Here is a 26943-nt window from a genome sequence, read left to right as displayed (position 1 = left end):
TGGACTCACTGCACTGCATCCCCAGTGGTTCCAGGGCACTCTCTGGACTCACTGCACTGCATCCCCAGTGGTGCCAGTGCACTCTCTGGACTCACGGCACTGCATCCCCAGTGCTGCTAGTGCACTCTCTGGACTCACTGCACTGCATCCCCAGTGGGGCCAGTGCACTCTCTGGACTCACTGCAGTGCATTCCCTGTGGTGCCAGTGCACTCTCTGGACTCACTGCACTGCATCCCCAGTGGTGCCAGTGCACTCTCTGGACTCACTGCACTGCATCCCCAGTGGTGCCAGGGCACTCTCTGGACTCACTGCAGTGCATCCCCATTGTTGCCAGTGCACTCTCTGCACTCACTGCACTGCATCCCCAGTGGTGCCAGTGCACTCTCTGGAGACACTGCAATGCATATCCTCTAGTGCCAGGGCACCCTCTGGACTCACTGCAGTGTATCCCCTGTGGGGCCAGTGCACTCTCTGGACTCACTGCACTGCATCCCCACTGGTGCCAGTGCACTCTCTGGACTCACTGCACTCCATCCCCACTGGTGCCAGTACACTCTCAGGACTCACTGCACTGCATCCCCAGTGGTGCCAGTGCACTCTCTGGACTCACTGCACTGCATCCCCTGTGGTGCCAGTGCACTATCTGGACTCATTGCAGTGCATCCCCAGTGGTGCCAGTGCACTCTCTGGACTCACTGCACTGCATCCCCAGTGGTGCCAGTGCACTCTCTGGACTCACTGCACTGCATCCCCAGTGGTGCCTGTACACTCTCTGGACTCACTGCACTGCATCCCCAAAGGTGCCAGTGCACTCTCTGAACTCACTGCACTGCATCACCACTGGTGACATTGCACTCTCTGGACTCACTGGAGTTCATCCCCAGTGGTGCCAGTGCACTCTCTGGACTCACTGCACTGCATCCCCACTGGTGCCAGTACACTCTCTGGACTCACTGCACTGCATCCAAAGTGTTGCCAGTGAACTCTGTGGACTCACTTCAGTGCATCCCCATTGGTGCCAGTGCACTCTCTGGACTCACTGCAGTGTATTCCCAGTGGTGCCAGTGCACTCTCTGGACTCACTGCAGTGCATCCCCAGTGGTGCCAGTGCACTCTCTGGAGTCACTGCACTGCATCCCCAGTGGTGCCAGTGCACTCTCTGGACTCACTGCACTGCATCCCCAGTTGTGCCAGTGCACTCTCTGGACTCACTGCACTGCATCCCCAGTGGTGCCAGTGCACTCTCTGGACTCACTGCACTGCATCCCCAGTGGCGCCAGTGCACTCTCTGGACTCACCGCACTGCATCCCCAGTGGTGCCAGTGCACTCTCTGGACTCACGGCACTGCATACCCAGTGGTGCCAGTGCACTCTGTTTACTCACTGCACTGCATCCCCAGTGGTGCCAGTGCGCTCTCTGGACTCACTGCACTGCATTACCATTTGTGCCAGGGCACTCTCTGGACTCACTGCAGTGCATCCCCAGTGGTGCCAGTGCACTCTCTGGACTCACTGCACTGCATCCCCAGTGGTGCCAGTGCACTCTATGGACTCACTGCACTGCATCCCCAGTGGTGCCAGTGCACTCTCTGGACTCACTGCACTGCATCCCCAGTGGTGCCACTGCACTCTCTGGACTCACTGCACTGCATCCCCTGTGGTGCCAGTGCACACACTGGACTCCCTGCACTGCATCCCCAGTGGTGCCAGTGCACTCTCTGGACTCACTGCACTGCATCCCCAGTGGTTCCAGGGCACTCTCTGGACTCACTGCACTGCATCCCCAGTGGTGCCAGTGCACTCTCTGGACTCACGGCACTGCATCCCCAGTGCTGCTAGTGCACTCTCTGGAGTCACTGCACTGCATCCCCAGTGGGGCCAGTGCACTCTCTGGACTCACTGCAGTGCATTCCCTGTGGTGCCAGTGCACTCTCTGGACTCACTGCACTGCATCCCCAGTGGTGCCAGTGCACTCTCTGGACTCACTGCACTGCATCCCCAGTGGTGCCAGGGCACTCTCTGGACTCACTGCAGTGCATCCCCATTGTTGCCAGTGCACTCTCTGCACTCACTGCACTGCATCCCCAGTGGTGCCAGTGCACTCTCTGGAGACACTGCAATGCATATCCTCTAGTGCCAGGGCACCCTCTGGACTCACTGCAGTGTATCCCCTGTGGGGCCAGTGCACTCTCTGGACTCACTGCACTGCATCCCCACTGGTGCCAGTGCACTCTCTGGACTCACTGCACTCCATCCCCACTGGTGCCAGTACACTCTCAGGACTCACTGCACTGCATCCCCAGTGGTGCCAGTGCACTCTCTGGACTCACTGCACTGCATCCCCTGTGGTGCCAGTGCACTATCTGGACTCATTGCAGTGCATCCCCAGTGGTGCCAGTGCACTCTCTGGACTCACTGCACTGCATCCCCAGTGGTGCCAGTGCACTCTCTGGACTCACTGCACTGCATCCCCAGTGGTGCCTGTACACTCTCTGGACTCACGGCACTGCATACCCAGTGGTGCCAGTGCACTCTGTTTACTCACTGCACTGCATCCCCAGTGGTGCCAGTGCGCTCTCTGGACTCACTGCACTGCATTACCATTTGTGCCAGGGCACTCTCTGGACTCACTGCAGTGCATCCCCAGTGGTGCCAGTGCACTCTCTGGACTCACTGCACTGCATCCCCAGTGGTGCCAGTGCACTCTATGGACTCACTGCACTGCATCCCCAGTGGTGCCAGTGCACTCTCTGGACTCACTGCACTGCATCCCCAGTGGTGCCACTGCACTCTCTGGACTCACTGCACTGCATCCCCTGTGGTGCCAGTGCACACACTGGACTCCCTGCACTGCATCCCCAGTGGTGCCAGTGCACTCTCTGGACTCACTGCACTGCATCCCCAGTGGTTCCAGGGCACTCTCTGGACTCACTGCACTGCATCCCCAGTGGTGCCAGTGCACTCTCTGGACTCACGGCACTGCATCCCCAGTGCTGCTAGTGCACTCTCTGGAGTCACTGCACTGCATCCCCAGTGGGGCCAGTGCACTCTCTGGACTCACTGCAGTGCATTCCCTGTGGTGCCAGTGCACTCTCTGGACTCACTGCACTGCATCCCCAGTGGTGCCAGTGCACTCTCTGGACTCACTGCACTGCATCCCCAGTGGTGCCAGGGCACTCTCTGGACTCACTGCAGTGCATCCCCATTGTTGCCAGTGCACTCTCTGCACTCACTGCACTGCATCCCCAGTGGTGCCAGTGCACTCTCTGGAGACACTGCAATGCATATCCTCTAGTGCCAGGGCACCCTCTGGACTCACTGCAGTGTATCCCCTGTGGGGCCAGTGCACTCTCTGGACTCACTGCACTGCATCCCCACTGGTGCCAGTGCACTCTCTGGACTCACTGCACTCCATCCCCACTGGTGCCAGTACACTCTCAGGACTCACTGCACTGCATCCCCAGTGGTGCCAGTGCACTCTCTGGACTCACTGCACTGCATCCCCTGTGGTGCCAGTGCACTATCTGGACTCATTGCAGTGCATCCCCAGTGGTGCCAGTGCACTCTCTGGACTCACTGCACTGCATCCCCAGTGGTGCCAGTGCACTCTCTGGACTCACTGCACTGCATCCCCAGTGGTGCCTGTACACTCTCTGGACTCACTGCACTGCATCCCCAAAGGTGCCAGTGCACTCTCTGAACTCACTGCACTGCATCACCACTGGTGACATTGCACTCTCTGGACTCACTGGAGTTCATCCCCAGTGGTGCCAGTGCACTCTCTGGACTCACTGCACTGCATCCCCACTGGTGCCAGTACACTCTCTGGACTCACTGCACTGCATCCAAAGTGTTGCCAGTGAACTCTGTGGACTCACTTCAGTGCATCCCCATTGGTGCCAGTGCACTCTCTGGACTCACTGCAGTGTATTCCCAGTGGTGCCAGTGCACTCTCTGGACTCACTGCAGTGCATCCCCAGTGGTGCCAGTGCACTCTCTGGAGTCACTGCACTGCATCCCCAGTGGTGCCAGTGCACTCTCTGGACTCACTGCACTGCATCCCCAGTTGTGCCAGTGCACTCTCTGGACTCACTGCACTGCATCCCCAGTGGTGCCAGTGCACTCTCTGGACTCACTGCACTGCATCCCCAGTGGCGCCAGTGCACTCTCTGGACTCACCGCACTGCATCCCCAGTGGTGCCAGTGCACTCTCTGGACTCACGGCACTGCATACCCAGTGGTGCCAGTGCACTCTGTTTACTCACTGCACTGCATCCCCAGTGGTGCCAGTGCGCTCTCTGGACTCACTGCACTGCATTACCATTTGTGCCAGGGCACTCTCTGGACTCACTGCAGTGCATCCCCAGTGGTGCCAGTGCACTCTCTGGACTCACTGCACTGCATCCCCAGTGGTGCCAGTGCACTCTCTGGACTCACTGCACTGCATCCCCAGTGGTGCCAGTGCACTCTCTGGAGTCACTGCACTGCATCCCCAGTGGTGCCAGTGCACTCTCTGGACTCACTGCACTGCATCCCCAGTGGTGCCAGTGCACTCTCTGGACTTACTGCTGTGTATTCCCAGTGGTGCCAGTGCACTCTCTGGACTCACTGCACTGCATGGCCACTGGTGCCAGTGCACTCTCTGGACCCTCTGCCCTGCATCCCCAGTGGTGCCAGTGCACTCTCTGGACTCACTGCACTGCATCCCCAGTGGTGCCAGTGCACCTTATGGACTCACTGCACTGCATCCCCAGTGCTGCCAGTGCACTCTATGGACTCACTGCACTGCATCCCCAGTGGTGCCAGTGCACTCTCTGGACTCACTGCACTGCATTACCAGTGGTGCCAGTGCACTCTCTGTAGTCACTGCACTGCATCCCCAGTGGTGCCAGTGCACTCTCTGGAGACACTGCAGTGCATCCCCACTGGTGCCAGTGCACTCTCTGGAGTCACTGCACTGCATCCCCAGTGGATCCAGTGCAATCTCTGGACTCACTGCAGTGCATCCCCAGTGGTGCCAGTGCACTCTCTGGACTCACTGCAGAGCATCCCAGTGGTGCCAGTGCACTCTCTGCACTCACTGCACTGCATCCCCAGTGGTGCCAGTGCACTCTCTGGATTCACAGCAGTGCATCCTCAGTGGTGCCAGTTCACTCTCTGGACTCACTGCAGAGCATCCCAGTGGTGCCAGTGCACTCTCTGCACTCACTGCACTGCATCCCCAGTGGTGCCAGTGCACTCTCTAGAGGCACTGCAGTGTATATCCTCTAGTGCCAGGGCACTCTCTGGACTCACTGCAGTGTATCACCTGTGGGGCCAGTGCACTCTCTGGACTCACTGCACTGCATCCCCACTGGTGCCAGTGCACTCTCTGGACTCACTGCACTGCATCCCCAGTGGTGCCAGTGCACTCTATGGACTCACTGCACTGCATCACCACTGGTGCCAGTACACTCTCAGAACTCACTGCACTGCATCCCCAGTAGTGCCAGTGCACTCTCTGGACTCACTGCACTGCATCCCCAGTGGTGCCAGTGCACTCTCTGGACTCACTGCACTGCATCACCAGTGGTGCCAGTGCACTCTCTGGACTCACTGCACTGCATCACCAGTCGTGCCAGTGCACTCTCTGGACTCACTGCACTCCATCCCGACTTGTACCAGTACACTCACTGGACTCACTGCACTGCATCCCCAGTGCTGACATTGCACTCTCTGGACTCACTGCACTGCATCCCCAGTGGTGCCAGTGCACTCTCTGGACTCACTGCACTGCATCCCCTGTTTTTCCAGTGCACTATCTGGACTCATTGCAGTGCATCCCCAGTGGTGCCAGTGCACTCTCTGGACTCACTGCAGTGCATCCCCAGTGGCGCCAGTGCACTCTTTAGCATCACTGCAGTGCTTCCCCAGTGGTGCCAGTGCACTCTCTGGACTCACTGCACTGCATCCCCAGTGGTGCCAGTGCACTCTATGGACTCACTGCACTGCATCCCCAGTGGTGCCAGTGCACTCTCTGGACTCACTGCACTGCATCCCCAGTGGTGCCACTGCACTCTCTGGACTCACTGCACTGCATCCCCTGTGGTGCCAGTGCACACACTGGACTCCCTGCACTGCATCCCCAGTGGTGCCAGTGCACTCTCTGGACTCACTGCACTGCATCCCCAGTGGTTCCAGGGCACTCTCTGGACTCACTGCACTGCATCCCCTGTTTTTCCAGTGCACTCTCTGGACTCACGGCACTGCATCCCCAGTGCTGCTAGTGCACTCTCTGGAGTCACTGCACTGCATCCCCAGTGGGGCCAGTGCACTCTCTGGACTCACTGCAGTGCATTCCCTGTGGTGCCAGTGCACTCTCTGGACTCACTGCACTGCATCCCCAGTGGTGCCAGTGCACTCTCTGGACTCACTGCACTGCATCCCCAGTGGTGCCAGGGCACTCTCTGGACTCACTGCAGTGCATCCCCATTGTTGCCAGTGCACTCTCTGCACTCACTGCACTGCATCCCCAGTGGTGCCAGTGCACTCTCTGGAGACACTGCAATGCATATCCTCTAGTGCCAGGGCACCCTCTGGACTCACTGCAGTGTATCTCCTGTGGGGCCAGTGCACTCTCAGGACTCACTGCACTGCATCCCCAGTGGTGCCAGTGCACTCTCTGGACTCACTGCACTCCATCCCCTGTGGTGCCAGTGCACTATCTGGACTCATTGCAGTGCATCCCCAGTGGTGCCAGTGCACTCTCTGGACTCACTGCACTGCATCCCCAGTGGTGCCAGTGCACTCTCTGGACTCACTGCACTGCATCCCCAGTGGTGCCTGTACACTCTCTGGACTCACTGCACTGCATCCCCAAAGGTGCCAGTGCACTCTCTGAACTCACTGCACTGCATCACCACTGGTGACATTGCACTCTCTGGACTCACTGCAGTTCATCCCCAGTGGTGCCAGTGCACTCTCTGGACTCACTGCACTGCATCCCCACTGGTGCCAGTACACTCTCTGGACTCACTGCACTGCATCCAAAGTGTTGCCAGTGAACTCTGTGGACTCACTTCAGTGCATCCCCATTGGTGCCAGTGCACTCTCTGGACTCACTGCAGTGTATTCCCAGTGGTGCCAGTGCACTCTCTGGACTCACTGCAGTGCATCCCCAGTGGTGCCAGTGCACTCTCTGGAGTCACTGCACTGCATCCCCAGTGGTGCCAGTGCACTCTCTGGACTCACTGCACTGCATCCCCAGTGGTGCCAGTGCACTCTCTGGACTCACTGCACTGCATCCCCAGTGGTGCCAGTGCACTCTCTGGACTCACTGCACTGCATCCCCACTGGTGCCAGTGCACTCTCTGGACTCACTGCACTCCATCCCCACTGGTGCCAGTACACTCTCAGGACTCACTGCAGTGCATCCCCAGTGGTGCCAGTGCACTCTCTGGACTCACTGCACTGCATCCCCTGTGGTGCCAGTGCACTATCTGGACTCATTGCAGTGCATCCCCAGTGGTGCCAGTGCACTCTCTGGACTCACTGCACTGCATCCCCAGTGGTGCCAGTGCACTCTCTGGACTCACTGCACTGCATCCCCAGTGGTGCCTGTACTCTCTCTGGACTCACTGCACTGCATCCCCAGTGCTGACATTGCACTCTCTGAACTCACTGCACTGCATCACCACTGGTGACATTGCACTCTCTGGACTCACTGGAGTTCATCCCCAGTGGTGCCAGTGCACTCTCTGGACTCACTGCACTGCATCCCCACTGGTGCCAGTACAATCTCTGGACTCACTGCACTGCATCCAAAGTGTTGCCAGTGAACTCTGTGGACTCACTTCAGTGCATCCCCATTGGTGCCAGTGCACTCTCTGGACTCACTGCAGTGTATTCCCAGTGGTGCCAGTGCACTCTCTGGACTCACTGCAGTGCATCCCCAGTGGTGCCAGTGCACTCTCTGGAGTCACTGCACTGCATCCCCAGTGGTGCCAGTGCACTCTCTGGACTCACTGCACTGCATCCCCAGTTGTGCCAGTGCACTCTCTGGACTCACTGCACTGCATCCCCAGTGGTGCCAGTGCACTCTCTGGACTCACTGCACTGCATCCCCAGTGGCGCCAGTGCACTCTCTGGACTCACCGCACTGCATCCCCACTGGCGCCAGTGCACTCTCTGGACTCACCGCACTGCATCCCCAGTGGTGCCAGTGCACTCTCTGGACTCACGGCACTGCATACCCAGTGGTGCCAGTGCACTCTGTTTACTCACTGCACTGCATCCCCAGTGGTGCCAGTGCGCTCTCTGGACTCACTGCACTGCATTACCATTTGTGCCAGGGCACTCTCTGGACTCACTGCACTGCATCCCCAGTGGTGCCAGTGCACTCTCTGGACTCACTGCAGTGCATCCCCAGTGGTGCCAGTGCACTCTCTGGACTCACTGCACTGCATCCCCAGTGGTGCCAGTGCACTCTCTGGACTCACTGCACTGCATCCCCAGTGGTGCCAGTGCACTCTCTGGACTTACTGCACTTGTATTCCCAGTGGTGCCAGTGCACTCTCTGGACTCACTGCACTGCATGGCCACTGGTGCCAGTGCACTCACTGGACCCACTGCCCTGCATCCCCAGTGGTGCCAGTGCACTCTCTGGACTCACTGCACTGCATCCCCAGTGGTGCCAGTGCACTTATGGACTCACTGCACTGCATCCCCAGTGCTGCCAGTGCACTCTATGGACTCACTGCACTGCATCCCCAGTGGTGCCAGTGCACTCTCTGGACTCACTGCACTGCATTACCAGTGGTGCCAGTGCACTCTCTGTAGTCACTGCACTGCATCCCCAGTGGTGCCAGTGCACTCTCTGGAGACACTGCAGTGCATCCCCACTGGTGCCAGTGCACTCTCTGGACTCACTGCACTGCATCCCCAGTGGTGACAGTGCACTCTCTGGACTCACTGCAGTGCATCCCCACTGGTGCCAGTGCACTCTCTGGAGTCACTGCACTGCATCCCCAGTGGAGCCAGTGCAATCTCTGGACTCACTGCAGTGTATTCCCATTGGTGCCAGTGCACTCTTTAGCATCACTGCAGTGCATCCCCAGTGGTGCCAGTGCACTCTCTGGACTCACTGCACTGCATCGCCAATGGTGCCAGTGCACTCTAGGACTCACTGCACTGCATCCCCAGTGGTGCCAGTGCACTCTCTGGAGTCACTGCACTGCATCCCCAGTGGTGCCAGTGCACTCTCTGGAGACACTGCAATGCATATCCTCTAGTGCCAGGGCACCCTCTGGACTCACTGCAGTGTATCCCCTGTGGGGCCAGTGCACTCTCTGGACTCACTGCACTGCATCCCCACTGGTGCCAGTGCACTCTCTGGACTCACTGCACTCCATCCCCACTGGTGCCAGTACACTCTCAGGACTCACTGCACTGCATCCCCAGTGGTGCCAGTGCACTCTCTGGACTCACTGCACTGCATCCCCTGTGGTGCCAGTGCACTATCTGGACTCATTGCAGTGCATCCCCAGTGGTGCCAGTGCACTCTCTGGACTCACTGCACTGCATCCCCAGTGGTGCCAGTGCACTCTCTGGACTCACTGCACTGCATCCCCAGTGGTGCCTGTACACTCTCTGGACTCACGGCACTGCATACCCAGTGGTGCCAGTGCACTCTGTTTACTCACTGCACTGCATCCCCAGTGGTGCCAGTGCGCTCTCTGGACTCACTGCACTGCATTACCATTTGTGCCAGGGCACTCTCTGGACTCACTGCAGTGCATCCCCAGTGGTGCCAGTGCACTCTCTGGACTCACTGCACTGCATCCCCAGTGGTGCCAGTGCACTCTATGGACTCACTGCACTGCATCCCCAGTGGTGCCAGTGCACTCTCTGGACTCACTGCACTGCATCCCCAGTGGTGCCACTGCACTCTCTGGACTCACTGCACTGCATCCCCTGTGGTGCCAGTGCACACACTGGACTCCCTGCACTGCATCCCCAGTGGTGCCAGTGCACTCTCTGGACTCACTGCACTGCATCCCCAGTGGTTCCAGGGCACTCTCTGGACTCACTGCACTGCATCCCCAGTGGTGCCAGTGCACTCTCTGGACTCACGGCACTGCATCCCCAGTGCTGCTAGTGCACTCTCTGGAGTCACTGCACTGCATCCCCAGTGGGGCCAGTGCACTCTCTGGACTCACTGCAGTGCATTCCCTGTGGTGCCAGTGCACTCTCTGGACTCACTGCACTGCATCCCCAGTGGTGCCAGTGCACTCTCTGGACTCACTGCACTGCATCCCCAGTGGTGCCAGGGCACTCTCTGGACTCACTGCAGTGCATCCCCATTGTTGCCAGTGCACTCTCTGCACTCACTGCACTGCATCCCCAGTGGTGCCAGTGCACTCTCTGGAGACACTGCAATGCATATCCTCTAGTGCCAGGGCACCCTCTGGACTCACTGCAGTGTATCCCCTGTGGGGCCAGTGCACTCTCTGGACTCACTGCACTGCATCCCCACTGGTGCCAGTGCACTCTCTGGACTCACTGCACTCCATCCCCACTGGTGCCAGTACACTCTCAGGACTCACTGCACTGCATCCCCAGTGGTGCCAGTGCACTCTCTGGACTCACTGCACTGCATCCCCTGTGGTGCCAGTGCACTATCTGGACTCATTGCAGTGCATCCCCAGTGGTGCCAGTGCACTCTCTGGACTCACTGCACTGCATCCCCAGTGGTGCCAGTGCACTCTCTGGACTCACTGCACTGCATCCCCAGTGGTGCCTGTACACTCTCTGGACTCACTGCACTGCATCCCCAAAGGTGCCAGTGCACTCTCTGAACTCACTGCACTGCATCACCACTGGTGACATTGCACTCTCTGGACTCACTGCAGTTCATCCCCAGTGGTGCCAGTGCACTCTCTGGACTCACTGCACTGCATCCCCACTGGTGCCAGTACACTCTCTGGACTCACTGCACTGCATCCAAAGTGTTGCCAGTGAACTCTGTGGACTCACTTCAGTGCATCCCCATTGGTGCCAGTGCACTCTCTGGACTCACTGCAGTGTATTCCCAGTGGTGCCAGTGCACTCTCTGGACTCACTGCAGTGCATCCCCAGTGGTGCCAGTGCACTCTCTGGAGTCACTGCACTGCATCCCCAGTGGTGCCAGTGCACTCTCTGGACTCACTGCACTGCATCCCCAGTTGTGCCAGTGCACTCTCTGGACTCACTGCACTGCATCCCCAGTGGTGCCAGTGCACTCTCTGGACTCACTGCACTGCATCCCCAGTGGCGCCAGTGCACTCTCTGGACTCACCGCACTGCATCCCCAGTGGTGCCAGTGCACTCTCTGGACTCACGGCACTGCATACCCAGTGGTGCCAGTGCACTCTGTTTACTCACTGCACTGCATCCCCAGTGGTGCCAGTGCGCTCTCTGGACTCACTGCACTGCATTACCATTTGTGCCAGGGCACTCTCTGGACTCACTGCAGTGCATCCCCAGTGGTGCCAGTGCACTCTCTGGACTCACTGCACTGCATCCCCAGTGGTGCCAGTGCACTCTCTGGACTCACTGCACTGCATCCCCAGTGGTGCCAGTGCACTCTCTGGAGTCACTGCACTGCATCCCCAGTGGTGCCAGTGCACTCTCTGGACTCACTGCACTGCATCCCCAGTGGTGCCAGTGCACTCTCTGGACTTACTGCTGTGTATTCCCAGTGGTGCCAGTGCACTCTCTGGACTCACTGCACTGCATGGCCACTGGTGCCAGTGCACTCTCTGGACCCTCTGCCCTGCATCCCCAGTGGTGCCAGTGCACTCTCTGGACTCACTGCACTGCATCCCCAGTGGTGCCAGTGCACCTTATGGACTCACTGCACTGCATCCCCAGTGCTGCCAGTGCACTCTATGGACTCACTGCACTGCATCCCCAGTGGTGCCAGTGCACTCTCTGGACTCACTGCACTGCATTACCAGTGGTGCCAGTGCACTCTCTGTAGTCACTGCACTGCATCCCCAGTGGTGCCAGTGCACTCTCTGGAGACACTGCAGTGCATCCCCACTGGTGCCAGTGCACTCTCTGGAGTCACTGCACTGCATCCCCAGTGGATGCCAGTGCACTCTCTGGACTCACTGCAGTGCATCCCCAGTGGTGCCAGTGCACTCTCTGGACTCACTGCAGAGCATCCCAGTGGTGCCAGTGCACTCTCTGCACTCACTGCACTGCATCCCCAGTGGTGCCAGTGCACTCTCTGGATTCACAGCAGTGCATCCTCAGTGGTGCCAGTTCACTCTCTGGACTCACTGCAGAGCATCCCAGTGGTGCCAGTGCACTCTCTGCACTCACTGCACTGCATCCCCAGTGGTGCCAGTGCACTCTCTAGAGGCACTGCAGTGTATATCCTCTAGTGCCAGGGCACTCTCTGGACTCACTGCAGTGTATCACCTGTGGGGCCAGTGCACTCTCTGGACTCACTGCACTGCATCCCCACTGGTGCCAGTGCACTCTCTGGACTCACTGCACTGCATCCCCAGTGGTGCCAGTGCACTCTATGGACTCACTGCACTGCATCACCACTGGTGCCAGTACACTCTCAGAACTCACTGCACTGCATCCCCAGTAGTGCCAGTGCACTCTCTGGACTCACTGCACTGCATCCCCAGTGGTGCCAGTGCACTCTCTGGACTCACTGCACTGCATCACCAGTGGTGCCAGTGCACTCTCTGGACTCACTGCACTGCATCACCAGTCGTGCCAGTGCACTCTCTGGACTCACTGCACTCCATCCCGACTTGTACCAGTACACTCTCTGGACTCACTGCACTGCATCCCCAGTGCTGACATTGCACTCTCTGGACTCACTGCACTGCATCCCCAGTGGTGCCAGTGCACTCTCTGGACTCACTGCACTGCATCCCCTGTTTTGCCAGTGCACTATCTGGACTCATTGCAGTGCATCCCCAGTGGTGCCAGTGCACTCTCTGGACTCACTGCAGTGCATCCCCAGTGGCGCCAGTGCACTCTTTAGCATCACTGCAGTGCTTCCCCAGTGGTGCCAGTGCACTCTCTGGACTCACTGCACTGCATCCCCAGTGGTGCCAGTGCACTCTATGGACTCACTGCACTGCATCCCCAGTGGTGCCAGTGCACTCTCTGGACTCACTGCACTGCATCCCCAGTGGTGCCACTGCACTCTCTGGACTCACTGCACTGCATCCCCAGTGGTGCCAGTGCACACACTGGACTCACTGCACTGCATCCCCAGTGGTGCCAGTGCACTCTCTGGACTCACTGCACTGCATCCCCAGTGGTTCCAGGGCACTCTCTGGACTCACTGCACTGCATCCCCAGTGGTGCCAGTGCACTCTCTGGACTCACGGCACTGCATCCCCAGTGCTGCTAGTGCACTCTCTGGAGTCACTGCACTGCATCCCCAGTGGGGCCAGTGCACTCTCTGGACTCACTGCAGTGCATTCCCTGTGGTGCCAGTGCACTCTCTGGACTCACTGCACTGCATCCCCAGTGGTGCCAGTGCACTCTCTGGACTCACTGCACTGCATCCCCAGTGGTGCCAGGGCACTCTCTGGACTCACTGCAGTGCATCCCCATTGTTGCCAGTGCACTCTCTGCACTCACTGCACTGCATCCCCAGTGGTGCCAGTGCACTCTCTGGAGACACTGCAATGCATATCCTCTAGTGCCAGGGCACCCTCTGGACTCACTGCAGTGTATCCCCTGTGGGGCCAGTGCACTCTCTGGACTCACTGCACTGCATCCCCAGTGGTGCCAGTGCACTCTCTGGACTCACTGCACTGCATCCCCAGTGGTGCCAGTGCACTATCTGGACTCACTGCAGTGCATCCCCAGTGGTGCCAGTGCACTCTCTGGACTCACTGCACTGCATCCCCAGTGGTGCCAGTGCACTCTCTGGACTCACTGCACTGCATCCCCAGTGGTGCCAGTACACTCTCTGGACTCACTGCACTGCATCCCCAAAGGTGCCAGTGCACTCTCTGAACTCACTGCACTGCATCACCAGTGGTGACAGTGCACTCTCTGGACTCACTGCAGTGCATCCCCAGTGGTGCCAGTGCACTCTCTGGACTCACTGCACTGCATCCCCAGTGGTGCCAGTACACTCTCTGGACTCACTGCACTGCATCCCCAGTGTTGCCAGTGCACTCTGTGGACTCACTTCAGTGCATCCCCAGTGGTGCCAGTGCACTCTCTGGACTCACTGCAGTGCATTCCCAGTGGTGCCAGTGCACTCTCTGGACTCACTGCAGTGCATCCCCAGTGGTGCCAGTGCACTCTCTGGAGTCACTGCACTGCATCCCCAGTGGTGCCAGTGCACTCTCTGGACTCACTGCACTGCATCCCCAGTGGTGCCAGTGCACTCTCTGGACTCACTGCACTGCATCCCCAGTGGTGCCAGTGCACTCTCTGGACTCACTGCACTGCATCCCCACTGGTGCCAGTGCACTCTCTGGACTCACTGCACTCCATCCCCACTGGTGCCAGTACACTCTCAGGACTCACTGCAGTGCATCCCCAGTGGTGCCAGTGCACTCTCTGGACTCACTGCACTGCATCCCCAGTGGTGCCAGTGCACTATCTGGACTCATTGCAGTGCATCCCCAGTGGTGCCAGTGCACTCTCTGGACTCACTGCACTGCATCCCCAGTGGTGCCAGTGCACTCTCTGGACTCACTGCACTGCATCCCCAGTGGTGCCTGTACACTCTCTGGACTCACTGCACTGCATCCCCAGTGGTGCCAGTGCACTCTCTGAACTCACTGCACTGCATCACCACTGGTGACATTGCACTCTCTGGACTCACTGCAGTTCATCCCCAGTGGTGCCAGTGCACTCTCTGGACTCACTGCACTGCATCCCCACTGGTGCCAGTACACTCTCTGGACTCACTGCACTGCATCCAAAGTGTTGCCAGTGAACTCTGTGGACTCACTTCAGTGCATCCCCATTGGTGCCAGTGCACTCTCTGGACTCACTGCAGTGTATTCCCAGTGGTGCCAGTGCACTCTCTGGACTCACTGCAGTGCATCCCCAGTGGTGCCAGTGCACTCTCTGGAGTCACTGCACTGCATCCCCAGTGGTGCCAGTGCACTCTCTGGACTCACTGCACTGCATCCCCAGTTGTGCCAGTGCACTCTCTGGACTCACTGCACTGCATCCCCAGTGGTGCCAGTGCACTCTCTGGACTCACTGCACTGCATCCCCAGTGGTGCCAGTGCACTCTCTGGACTCACTGCACTGCATCCCCAGTGGCGCCAGTGCACTCTCTGGACTCACCGCACTGCATCCCCAGTGGTGCCAGTGCACTCTCTGGACTCACGGCACTGCATACCCAGTGGTGCCAGTGCACTCTGTTTACTCACTGCACTGCATCCCCAGTGGTGCCAGTGCGCTCTCTGGACTCACTGCACTGCATTACCATTTGTGCCAGGGCACTCTCTGGACTCACTGCACTGCATCCCCAGTGGTGCCAGTGCACTCTCTGGACTCACTGCAGTGCATCCCCAGTGGTGCCAGTGCACTCTCTGGACTCACTGCACTGCATCCCCAGTGGTGCCAGTGCACTCTCTGGACTCACTGCACTGCATCCCCAGTGGTGCCAGTGCACTCTCTGGACTCACTGCACTGCATTCCCAGTGGTGCCAGTGCACTCTCTGGACTCACTGCACTGCATGGCCACTGGTGCCAGTGCACTCTCTGGACTCACTGCACTGCATCCCCAGTGGTGCCAGTGCACTCTCTGGACTCACTGCACTGCATCCCCAGTGGTGCCAGTGCACTCTCTGGACTCACTGCACTGCATCCCCAGTGGTGCCAGTGCACTCTATGGACTCACTGCACTGCATCCCCAGTGGTGCCAGTGCACTCTCTGGACTCACTGCACTGCATTACCAGTGGTGCCAGTGCACTCTCTGTAGTCACTGCACTGCATCCCCAGTGGTGCCAGTGCACTCTCTGGACTCACTGCAGTGCATCCCCACTGGTGCCAGTGCACTCTCTGGACTCACTGCACTGCATCCCCAGTGGTGCCAGTGCACTCTCTGGACTCACTGCAGTGCATCCCCAGTGGTGCCAGTGCACTCTCTGGAGTCACTGCACTGCATCCCCAGTGGAGCCAGTGCAATCTCTGGACTCACTGCAGTGTATTCCCATTGGTGCCAGTGCACTCTTTAGCATCACTGCAGTGCATCCCCAGTGGTGCCAGTGCACTCTCTGGACTCACTGCACTGCATCCCCAGTGGTGCCAGTGCACTCTATGGACTCACTGCACTGCATCCCCAGTGGTGCCAGTGCACTCTCTGGACTCACTGCACTGCATCCCCAGTGGTGCCACTGCACTCTCTGGAGTCACTGCACTGCATCCCCAGTGGTGCCAGTGCACTCACTGGACTCCCTGCACTGCATCCCCAGTGGTGCCAGTGCACTCTCTGGACTCACTGCAGTGCATCCCCAGTGGTTCCAGGGCACTCTCTGGACTCACTGCACTGCATCCCCAGTGGTGCCAGTGCACTCTCTGGACTCACGGCACTGCATCCCCAGTGCTGCTAGTGCACTCTCTGGAGTCACTGCACTGCATCCCCAGTGGGGCCAGTGCACTCTCTGGACTCACTGCAGTGCATTCCCAGTGGTGCCAGTGCACTCTCTGGACTCACTGCACTGCATCCCCAGTGGTGCCAGTGCACTCTCTGGACTCACTGCACTGCATCCCCAGTGGTGCCAGTGCACTCTCTGGACTCACTGCAGTGCATCCCCAGTGTTGCCAGTGCACTCTCTGCACTCACTGCACTGCATCCCCAGTGGTGCCAGTGCACTCTCTGGAGACACTGCAATGCATATCCAGTAGTGCCAGTGCACCCTCTGGACTCACTGCAGTGCATCCCCAGTGGGGCCAGTGCACTCTCTGGACTCACTGCACTGCATCCCCACTGGTGCCAGTGCACTCTCTGGACTCACTGCACTCCATCCCCACTGGTGCCAGTACACTCTCTGGACTCACTGCACTGCATCCCCAGTGGTGCCAGTGCACTCTCTGGACTCACTGCACTGCATCCCCAGTGGTGCCAGTGCACTCTCTGGACTCACTGCAGTGCATCCCCAGTGGTGCCAGTGCACTCTCTGGACTCACTGCACTGCATCCCCAGTGGTGCCAGTGCACTCTCTGGACTCACTGCACTGCATCCCCAGTGGTGCCAGTGCACTCTCTGGACTCACTGCACTGCATCCCCAGTGGTGCCAGTGCACTCTCTGGACTCACTGCAGTGCATCCCCAGTGGTGCCAGTGCACTCTCTGGACTCACTGCACTGCATCACCAGTGGTGCCAGTGCACTCTCTGGACTCACTGCACTGCATCCCCAGTGGTGCCAGTGCACTCTCTGGACTCACTGCACTGCATACCCCAGTGGTGCCAGTGCACTCTCTGGACTCACTGCACTGCATCCCCAGTGGTGCCAGTGCACTCTCTGGACTCACTGCACTGCATCCCCAGTGGTGCCAGTGCACTCTCTGGACTCACTGCACTGCATCCCCAGTGGTGCCAGTGCACTCTCTGGACTCACTGCACTGCATCCCCAGTGGTGCCAGTGCACTCTCTGGACTCACTGCACTGCATCCCCAGTGGTGCCAGTGCACTCTCTGGACTCACTGCACTGCATCCCCAGTGGTGCCAGTGCACTCTCTGGACTCACTGCACTGCATCCCCAGTGGTGCCAGTGCACTCTCTGGACTCACTGCACTGCATCCCCAGTGGTGCCAGTGCACTCTCTGGACTCACTGCACTGCATCCCCAGTGGTGCCAGTGCACTCTCTGGACTCACTGCACTGCATCCCCAGTGGTGCCAGTGCACTCTCTGGACTCACTGCAGTGCATCCCCAGTGGTGCCAGTGCACTCTCTGGACTCACTGCACTGCATCCCCAGTGGTGCCAGTGCACTCTCTGGACTCACTGCACTGCATCCCCAGTGGTGCCAGTGCACTCTCTGGACTCACTGCACTGCATCCCCAGTGGTGCCAGTGCACTCTCTGGACTCACTGCACTGCATCCCCAGTGGTGCCAGTGCACTCTCTGGACTCACTGCACTGCATCCCCAGTGGTGCCAGTGCACTCTCTGGACTCACTGCAGTGCATCCCCAGTGGTGCCAGTGCACTCTCTGGACTCACTGCACTGCATCCCCAGTGGTGCCAGTGCACTCTCTGGACTCACTGCAGTGCATCCCCAGTGGTGCCAGTGCACTCTCTGGACTCACTGCACTGCATCCCCAGTGGTGCCAGTGCACTCTCTGGACTCACTGCACTGCATCCCCAGTGGTGCCAGTGCACTCTCTGGACTCACTGCAGTGCATCCCCAGTGGTGCCAGTGCACTCTCTGGACTCACTGCACTGCATCCCCAGTGGTGCCAGTGCACTCTCTGGACTCACTGCACTGCATCCCCAGTGGTGCCAGTGCACTCTCTGGACTCACTGCACTGCATCCCCAGTGGTGCCAGTGCACTCTCTGGACTCACTGCACTGCATCCCCAGTGGTGCCAGTGCACTCTCTGGACTCACTGCACTGCATCCCCAGTGGTGCCAGTGCACTCTCTGGACTCACTGCACTGCATCCCCAGTGGTGCCAGTGCACTCTCTGGACTCACTGCACTGCATCCCCAGTGGTGCCAGTGCACTCTCTGGACTCACTGCACTGCATCCCCAGTGGTGCCAGTGCACTCTCTGGACTCACTGCACTGCATCCCCAGTGGTGCCAGTGCACTCTCTGGACTCACTGCACTGCATCCCCAGTGGTGCCAGTGCACTCTCTGGACTCACTGCACTGCATCCCCAGTGGTGCCAGTGCACTCTCTGGACTCACTGCACTGCATCCCCAGTGGTGCCAGTGCACTCTCTGGACTCACTGCACTGCATCCCCAGTGGTGCCAGTGCACTCTCTGGACTCACTGCACTGCATCCCCAGTGGTGCCAGTGCACTCTCTGGACTCACTGCACTGCATCCCCAGTGGTGCCAGTGCACTCTCTGGACTCACTGCACTGCATCCCCAGTGGTGCCAGTGCACTCTCTGGACTCACTGCACTGCATTCCCAGTGGTGCCAGTGCACTCTCTGGACTCACTGCACTGCATCCCCAGTGGTGCCAGTGCACTCTCTGGACTCACTGCACTGCATCCCCAGTGGTGCCAGTGCACTCTCTGGACTCACTGCAATGCATCCCCAGTGGTGCCAGTGCACTCTCTGGACTCACTGCAGTGCATCCCCAGTGGTGCCAGTGCACTCTCTGGACTCACTGCACTGCATCCCCAGTGGTGCCAGTGCACTCTCTGGACTCACTGCACTGCATCCCCAGTGGTGCCAGTGCACTCTCTGGACTCACTGCACTGCATCCCCAGTGGTGCCAGTGCACTCTCTGGACTCACTGCACTGCATCCCCAGTGGTGCCAGTGCACTCTCTGGACTCACTGCAGTGCATCCCCAGTGGTGCCAGTGCACTCTCTGGACTCACTGCACTGCATCCCCAGTGGTGCCAGTGCACTCTCTGGACTCACTGCACTGCATCCCCAGTGGTGCCAGTGCACTCTCTGGACTCACTGCACTGCATCCCCAGTGGTGCCAGTGCACTCTCTGGACTCACTGCACTGCATCCCCAGTGGTGCCAGTGCACTCTCTGGACTCACTGCACTGCATCCCCAGTGGTGCCAGTGCACTCTCTGGACTCACTGCACTGCATCCCCAGTGGTGCCAGTGCACTCTCTGGACTCACGGCACTGCATCCCCAGTGGTGCCAGTGCACTCTGTTTACTCACTGCACTGCATCCCCAGTGGTGCCAGTGCGCTCTCTGGACTCACTGCACTGCATTACCAGTTGTGCCAGGGCACTCTCTGGAGTCACTGCAGTGCATTCCCAGTGGTGCCAGTGCACTCTCTGGACTCACTGCACTGCATCCCCAGTGGTGCCAGTGCACTCTCTGGACTCACTGCACTGCATCCCCAGTGGTGCCAGTGCACTCTCTGGACTCACTGCACTGCATCCCCAGTGGTGCCAGTGCACTCTCTGGACTCACTGCACTGCATCCCCAGTGGTGCCAGTGCACTCTCTGGACTCACTGCACTGCATCCCCAGTGGTGCCAGTGCACTCTCTGGACTCACTGCACTGCATCCCCAGTGGTGCCAGTGCACTCTCTGGACTCACTGCACTGCATCCCCAGTGGTGCCAGTGCACTCTCTGGACTCACTGCAGTGCATCCCCAGTGGTGCCAGTGCACTCTCTGGACTCACTGCACTGCATCCCCAGTGGTGCCAGTGCACTCTCTGGACTCACTGCACTGCATCCCCAGTGGTGCCAGTGCACTCTCTGGACTCACTGCAGTGCATCCCCAGTGGTGCCAGTGCACTCTCTGGACTCACTGCACTGCATCCCCAGTGGTGCCAGTGCACTCTCTGGACTCACTGCACTGCATCCCCAGTGGTGCCAGTGCACTCTCTGGACTCACTGCACTGCATCCCCAGTGGTGCCAGTGCACTCTCTGGACTCACTGCACTGCATCCCCAGTGGTGCCAGTGCACTCTCTGGACTCACTGCACTGCATCCCCAGTGGTGCCAGTGCACTCTCTGGACTCACTGCACTGCATCCCCAGTGGTGCCAGTGCACTCTCTGGACTCACTGCACTGCATCCCCAGTGGTGCCAGTGCACTCTCTGGACTCACTGCACTGCATCCCCAGTGGTGCCAGTGCACTCTCTGGACTCACTGCACTGCATCCCCAGTGGTGCCAGTGCACTCTCTGGACTCACTGCAGTGCATCCCCAGTGGTGCCAGTGCACTCTCTGGACTCACTGCACTGCATCCCCAGTGGTGCCAGTGCACTCTCTGGACTCACTGCAGTGCATCCCCAGTGGTGCCAGTGCACTCTCTGGACTCACTGCACTGCATCCCCAGTGGTGCCAGTGCACTCTCTGGACTCACTGCACTGCATCCCCAGTGGTGCCAGTGCACTCTCTGGACTCACTGCACTGCATCCCCAGTGGTGCCAGTGCACTCTCTGGACTCACTGCACTGCATCCCCAGTGGTGCCAGTGCACTCTCTGGACTCACTGCACTGCATCCCCAGTGGTGCCAGTGCACTCTCTGGACTCACTGCACTGCATCCCCAGTGGTGCCAGTGCACTCTCTGGACTCACTGCACTGCATCCCCAGTGGTGCCAGTGCACTCTCTGGACTCACTGCACTGCATCCCCAGTGGTGCCAGTGCACTCTCTGGACTCACTGCACTGCATCCCCAGTGGTGCCAGTGCACTCTCTGGACTCACTGCACTGCATCCCCAGTGGTGCCAGTGCACTCTCTGGACTCACTGCACTGCATCCCCAGTGGTGCCAGTGCACTCTCTGGACTCACTGCACTGCATCCCCAGTGGTGCCAGTGCACTCTCTGGACTCACTGCACTGCATCCCCAGTGGTGCCAGTGCACTCTCTGGACTCACTGCACTGCATCCCCAGTGGTGCCAGTGCACTCTCTGGACTCACTGCAGTGCATTCCCAGTGGTGCCAGTGCACTCTCTGGACTCACTGCACTGCATCCCCAGTGGTGCCAGTGCACTCTCTGGACTCACTGCACTGCATCCCCAGTGGTGCCAGTGCACTCTCTGGACTCACTGCACTGCATCCCCAGTGGTGCCAGTGCACTCTCTGGACTCACTGCACTGCATCCCCAGTGGTGCCAGTGCACTCTCTGGACTCACTGCAGTGCATCCCCAGTGGTGCCAGTGCACTCTCTGGACTCACTGCACTGCATCCCCAGTGGTGCCAGTGCACTCTCTGGACTCACTGCACTGCATCCCCAGTGGTGCCAGTGCACTCTCTGGACTCACTGCACTGCATCCCCAGTGGTGCCAGTGCACTCTCTGGACTCACTGCACTGCATCCCCAGTGGTGCCAGTGCACTCTCTGGACTCACTGCACTGCATCCCCAGTGGTGCCAGTGCACTCTCTGGACTCACTGCACTGCATCCCCAGTGGTGCCAGTGCACTCTCTGGACTCACTGCACTGCATCCCCAGTGGTGCCAGTGCACTCTCTGGACTCACTGCACTGCATCCCCAGTGGTGCCAGTGCACTCTCTGGACTCACGGCACTGCATCACCAGTGGTGCCAGTGCACTCTGTTTACTCACTGCACTGCATCCCCAGTGGTGCCAGTGCACTCTCTGGACTCACTGCACTGCATTCCCAGTGGTGCCAGTGCACTCTCTGGACTCACTGCAGTGCATTCCCAGTGGTGCCAGTGCACTCTCTGGACTCACTGCACTGCATCCCCAGTGGTGCCAGTGCACTCTCTGGACTCACTGCACTGCATCCCCAGTGGTGCCAGTGCACTCTCTGGACTCACTGCACTGCATCCCCAGTGGTGCCAGTGCACTCTCTGGACTCACTGCACTGCATCCCCAGTGGTGCCAGTGCACTCTCTGGACTCACTGCACTGCATCCCCAGTGGTGCCAGTGCACTCTCTGGACTCACTGCACTGCATCCCCAGTGGTGCCAGTGCACTCTCTGGAGTCACTGCAGTGCATCCCAGTGGTGCCAGTGCACTCTCTGGACTCACTGCACTGCATCCCCAGTGGTGCCAGTGCACTCTCTGGACTCACTGCACTGCATCCCCAGTGGTGCCAGTGCACTCTCTGGACTCACTGCACTGCATCCCCAGTGGTGCCAGTGCACTCTCTGGACTCACTGCACTGCATCCCCAGTGGTGCCAGTGCACTCTCTGGACTCACTGCACTGCATCCCCAGTGGTGCCAGTGCACTCTCTGGACTCACTGCACTGCATCCCCAGTGGTGCCAGTGCACTCTCTGGACTCACTGCACTGCATCCCCAGTGGTGCCAGTGCACTCTCTGGACTCACTGCAGTGCATCCCCAGTGGTGCCAGTGCACTCTCTGGACTCACTGCACTGCATCCCCAGTGGTGCCAGTGCACTCTCTGGACTCACTGCAGTGCATCCCCAGTGGTGCCAGTGCACTCTCTGGACTCACTGCACTGCATCCCCAGTGGTGCCAGTGCACTCTCTGGACTCACTGCAGTGCATCCCCAGTGGTGCCAGTGCACTCTCTGGACTCACTGCAGTGCATCCCCAGTGGTGCCAGTGCACTCTCTGGACTCACTGCACTGCATCCCCAGTGGTGCCAGTGCACTCTCTGGACTCACTGCACTGCATCCCCAGTGGTGCCAGTGCACTCTCTGGACTCACTGCACTGCATCCCCAGTGGTGCCAGTGCACTCTCTGGACTCACTGCACTGCATCCCCAGTGGTGCCAGTGCACTCTCTGGACTCACTGCACTGCATCCCCAGTGGTGCCAGTGCACTCTCTGGACTCACTGCACTGCATCCCCAGTGGTGCCAGTGCACTCTCTGGACTCACTGCACTGCATCCCCAGTGGTGCCAGTGCACTCTCTGGACTCACTGCACTGCATCCCCAGTGGTGCCAGTGCACTCTCTGGACTCACTGCACTGCATCCCCAGTGGTGCCAGTGCACTCTCTGGACTCACTGCACTGCATCCCCAGTGGTGCCAGTGCACTCTCTGGACTCACTGCACTGCATCCCCAGTGGTGCCAGTGCACTCTCTGGACTCACTGCACTGCATCCCCAGTGGTGCCAGTGCACTCTCTGGACTCACTGCAGTGCATCCCCAGTGGTGCCAGTGCACTCTCTGGACTCACTGCACTGCATCCCCAGTGGTGCCAGTGCACTCTCTGGACTCACTGCACTGCATCCCCAGTGGTGCCAGTGCACTCTCTGGACTCACTGCAGTGCATCCCCAGTGGTGCCAGTGCACTCTCTGGACTCACTGCACTGCATCCCCAGTGGTGCCAGTGCACTCTCTGGACTCACTGCACTGCATCCCCAGTGGTGCCAGTGCACTCTCTGGACTCACTGCACTGCATCCCCAGTGGTGCCAGTGCACTCTCTGGACTCACTGCACTGCATCCCCAGTGGTGCCAGTGCACTCTCTGGACTCACTGCACTGCATCCCCAGTGGTGCCAGTGCACTCTCTGGACTCACTGCACTGCATCCCCAGTGGTGCCAGTGCACTCTCTGGACTCACTGCACTGCATCCCCAGTGGTGCCAGTGCACTCTCTGGACTCACTGCACTGCATCCCCAGTGGTGCCAGTGCACTCTCTGGACTCACTGCAGTGCATCCCCAGTGGTGCCAGTGCACTCTCTGGACTCACTGCACTGCATCCCCAGTGGTGCCAGTGCACTCTCTGGACTCACTGCACTGCATCCCCAGTGGTGCCAGTGCACTCTCTGGACTCACTGCACTGCATCCCCAGTGGTGCCAGTGCACTCTCTGGACTCACTGCACTGCATCCCCAGTGGTGCCAGTGCACTCTCTGGACTCACTGCACTGCATTACCAGTGGTGCCAGTGCACTCTCTGGACTCACTGCACTGCATCCCCAGTGGTGCCAGTGCACTCTCTGGACTCACTGCACTGCATCCCCAGTGGTGCCAGTGCACTCTCTGGACTCACTGCACTGCATCCCCAGTGGTGCCAGTGCACTCTCTGGACTCACTGCACTGCATCCCCAGTGGTGCCAGTGCACTCTCTGGACTCACTGCACTGCATCCCCAGTGGTGCCAGTGCACTCTCTGGACTCACTGCACTGCATCCCCAGTGGTGCCAGTGCACTCTCTGGACTCACTGCACTGCATCCCCAGTGGTGCCAGTGCACTCTCTGGACTCACTGCACTGCATCCCCAGTGGTGCCAGTGCACTCTCTGGACTCACTGCAGTGCATCCCCAGTGGTGCCAGTGCACTCTCTGGACTCACTGCAGTGCATCCCCAGTGGTGCCAGTGCACTCTCTGGACTCACTGCACTGCATCCCCAGTGGTGCCAGTGCACTCTCTGGACTCACTGCACTGCATCCCCAGTGGTGCCAGTGCACTCTCTGGACTCACTGCACTGCATCCCCAGTGGTGCCAGTGCACTCTCTGGACTCACTGCACTGCATCCCCAGTGGTGCCAGTGCACTCTCTGGACTCACTGCACTGCATCCCCAGTGGTGCCAGTGCACTCTCTGGACTCACTGCACTGCATCCCCAGTGGTGCCAGTGCACTCTCTGGACTCACTGCACTGCATCCCCAGTGGTGCCAGTGCACTCTCTGGACTCACTGCACTGCATCCCCAGTGGTGCCAGTGCACTCTCTGGACTCACTGCACTGCATCCCCAGTGGTGCCAGTGCACTCTCTGGACTCACTGCACTGCATCCCCAGTGGTGCCAGTGCACTCTCTGGACTCACTGCACTGCATCCCCAGTGGTGCCAGTGCACTCTCTGGACTCACTGCAGTGCATCCCCAGTGGTGCCAGTGCACTCTCTGGACTCACTGCACTGCATCCCCAGTGGTGCCAGTGCACTCTCTGGACTCACTGCACTGCATCCCCAGTGGTGCCAGTGCACTCTCTGGACTCACTGCAGTGCATCCCCAGTGGTGCCAGTGCACTCTCTGGACTCACTGCACTGCATCCCCAGTGGTGCCAGTGCACTCTCTGGACTCACTGCACTGCATCCCCAGTGGTGCCAGTGCACTCTCTGGACTCACTGCACTGCATCCCCAGTGGTGCCAGTGCACTCTCTGGACTCACTGCACTGCATCCCCAGTGGTGCCAGTGCACTCTCTGGACTCACTGCACTGCATCCCCAGTGGTGCCAGTGCACTCTCTGGACTCACTGCACTGCATCCCCAGTGGTGCCAGTGCACTCTCTGGACTCACTGCACTGCATCCCCAGTGGTGCCAGTGCACTCTCTGGACTCACTGCACTGCATCCCCAGTGGTGCCAGTGCACTCTCTGGACTCACTGCACTGCATCCCCAGTGGTGCCAGTGCACTCTCTGGACTCACTGCACTGCATCCCCAGTGGTGCCAGTGCACTCTCTGGACTCACTGCACTGCATCCCCAGTGGTGCCAGTGCACTCTCTGGACTCACTGCAGTGCATCCCCAGTGGTGCCAGTGCACTCTCTGGACTCACTGCACTGCATCCCCAGTGGTGCCAGTGCACTCTCTGGACTCACTGCACTGCATCCCCAGTGGTGCCAGTGCACTCTCTGGACTCACTGCACTGCATCCCCAGTGGTGCCAGTGCACTCTCTGGACTCACTGCACTGCATCCCCAGTGGTGCCAGTGCACTCTCTGGACTCACTGCACTGCATCCCCAGTGGTGCCAGTGCACTCTCTGGACTCACTGCACTGCATCCCCAGTGGTGCCAGTGCACTCTCTGGACTCACTGCACTGCATCCCCAGTGGTGCCAGTGCACTCTCTGGACACTGCACTGCATATCCCAGTGGTGCCAGTGCACTCTCTGGACTCACTGCAGTGCATCCCCAGTGGTGCCAGTGCACTCTCTGGACTCACTGCACTGCATCCCCAGTGGTGCCAGTGCACTCTCTGGACTCACTGCACTGCATCCCCAGTGGTGCCAGTGCACTCTCTGGACTCACTGCACTGCATCCCCAGTGGTGCCAGTGCACTCTCTGGACTCACTGCACTGCATCCCCAGTGGTGCCAGTGCACTCTCTGGACTCACTGCAGTGCATCCCCAGTGGTGCCAGTGCACTCTCTGGACTCACTGCACTGCATCCCCAGTGGTGCCAGTGCACTCTCTGGACTCACTGCACTGCATCCCCAGTGGTGCCAGTGCACTCTCTGGACTCACTGCACTGCATCCCCAGTGGTGCCAGTGCACTCTCTGGACTCACTGCAGTGCATCCCCAGTGGTGCCAGTGCACTCTCTGGACTCACTGCACTGCATCCCCAGTGGTGCCAGTGCACTCTCTGGACTCACTGCACTGCATCCCCAGTGGTGCCAGTGCACTCTCTGGACTCACTGCACTGCATCCCCAGTGGTG

This window comes from Anser cygnoides, chromosome 38 (genome assembly GCF_040182565.1).
Source record: "Anser cygnoides isolate HZ-2024a breed goose chromosome 38, Taihu_goose_T2T_genome, whole genome shotgun sequence".
Taxonomy (NCBI): Eukaryota; Metazoa; Chordata; class Aves; order Anseriformes; family Anatidae; genus Anser; species Anser cygnoides.
Note: the sequence above shows the minus strand (reverse complement) of the source record.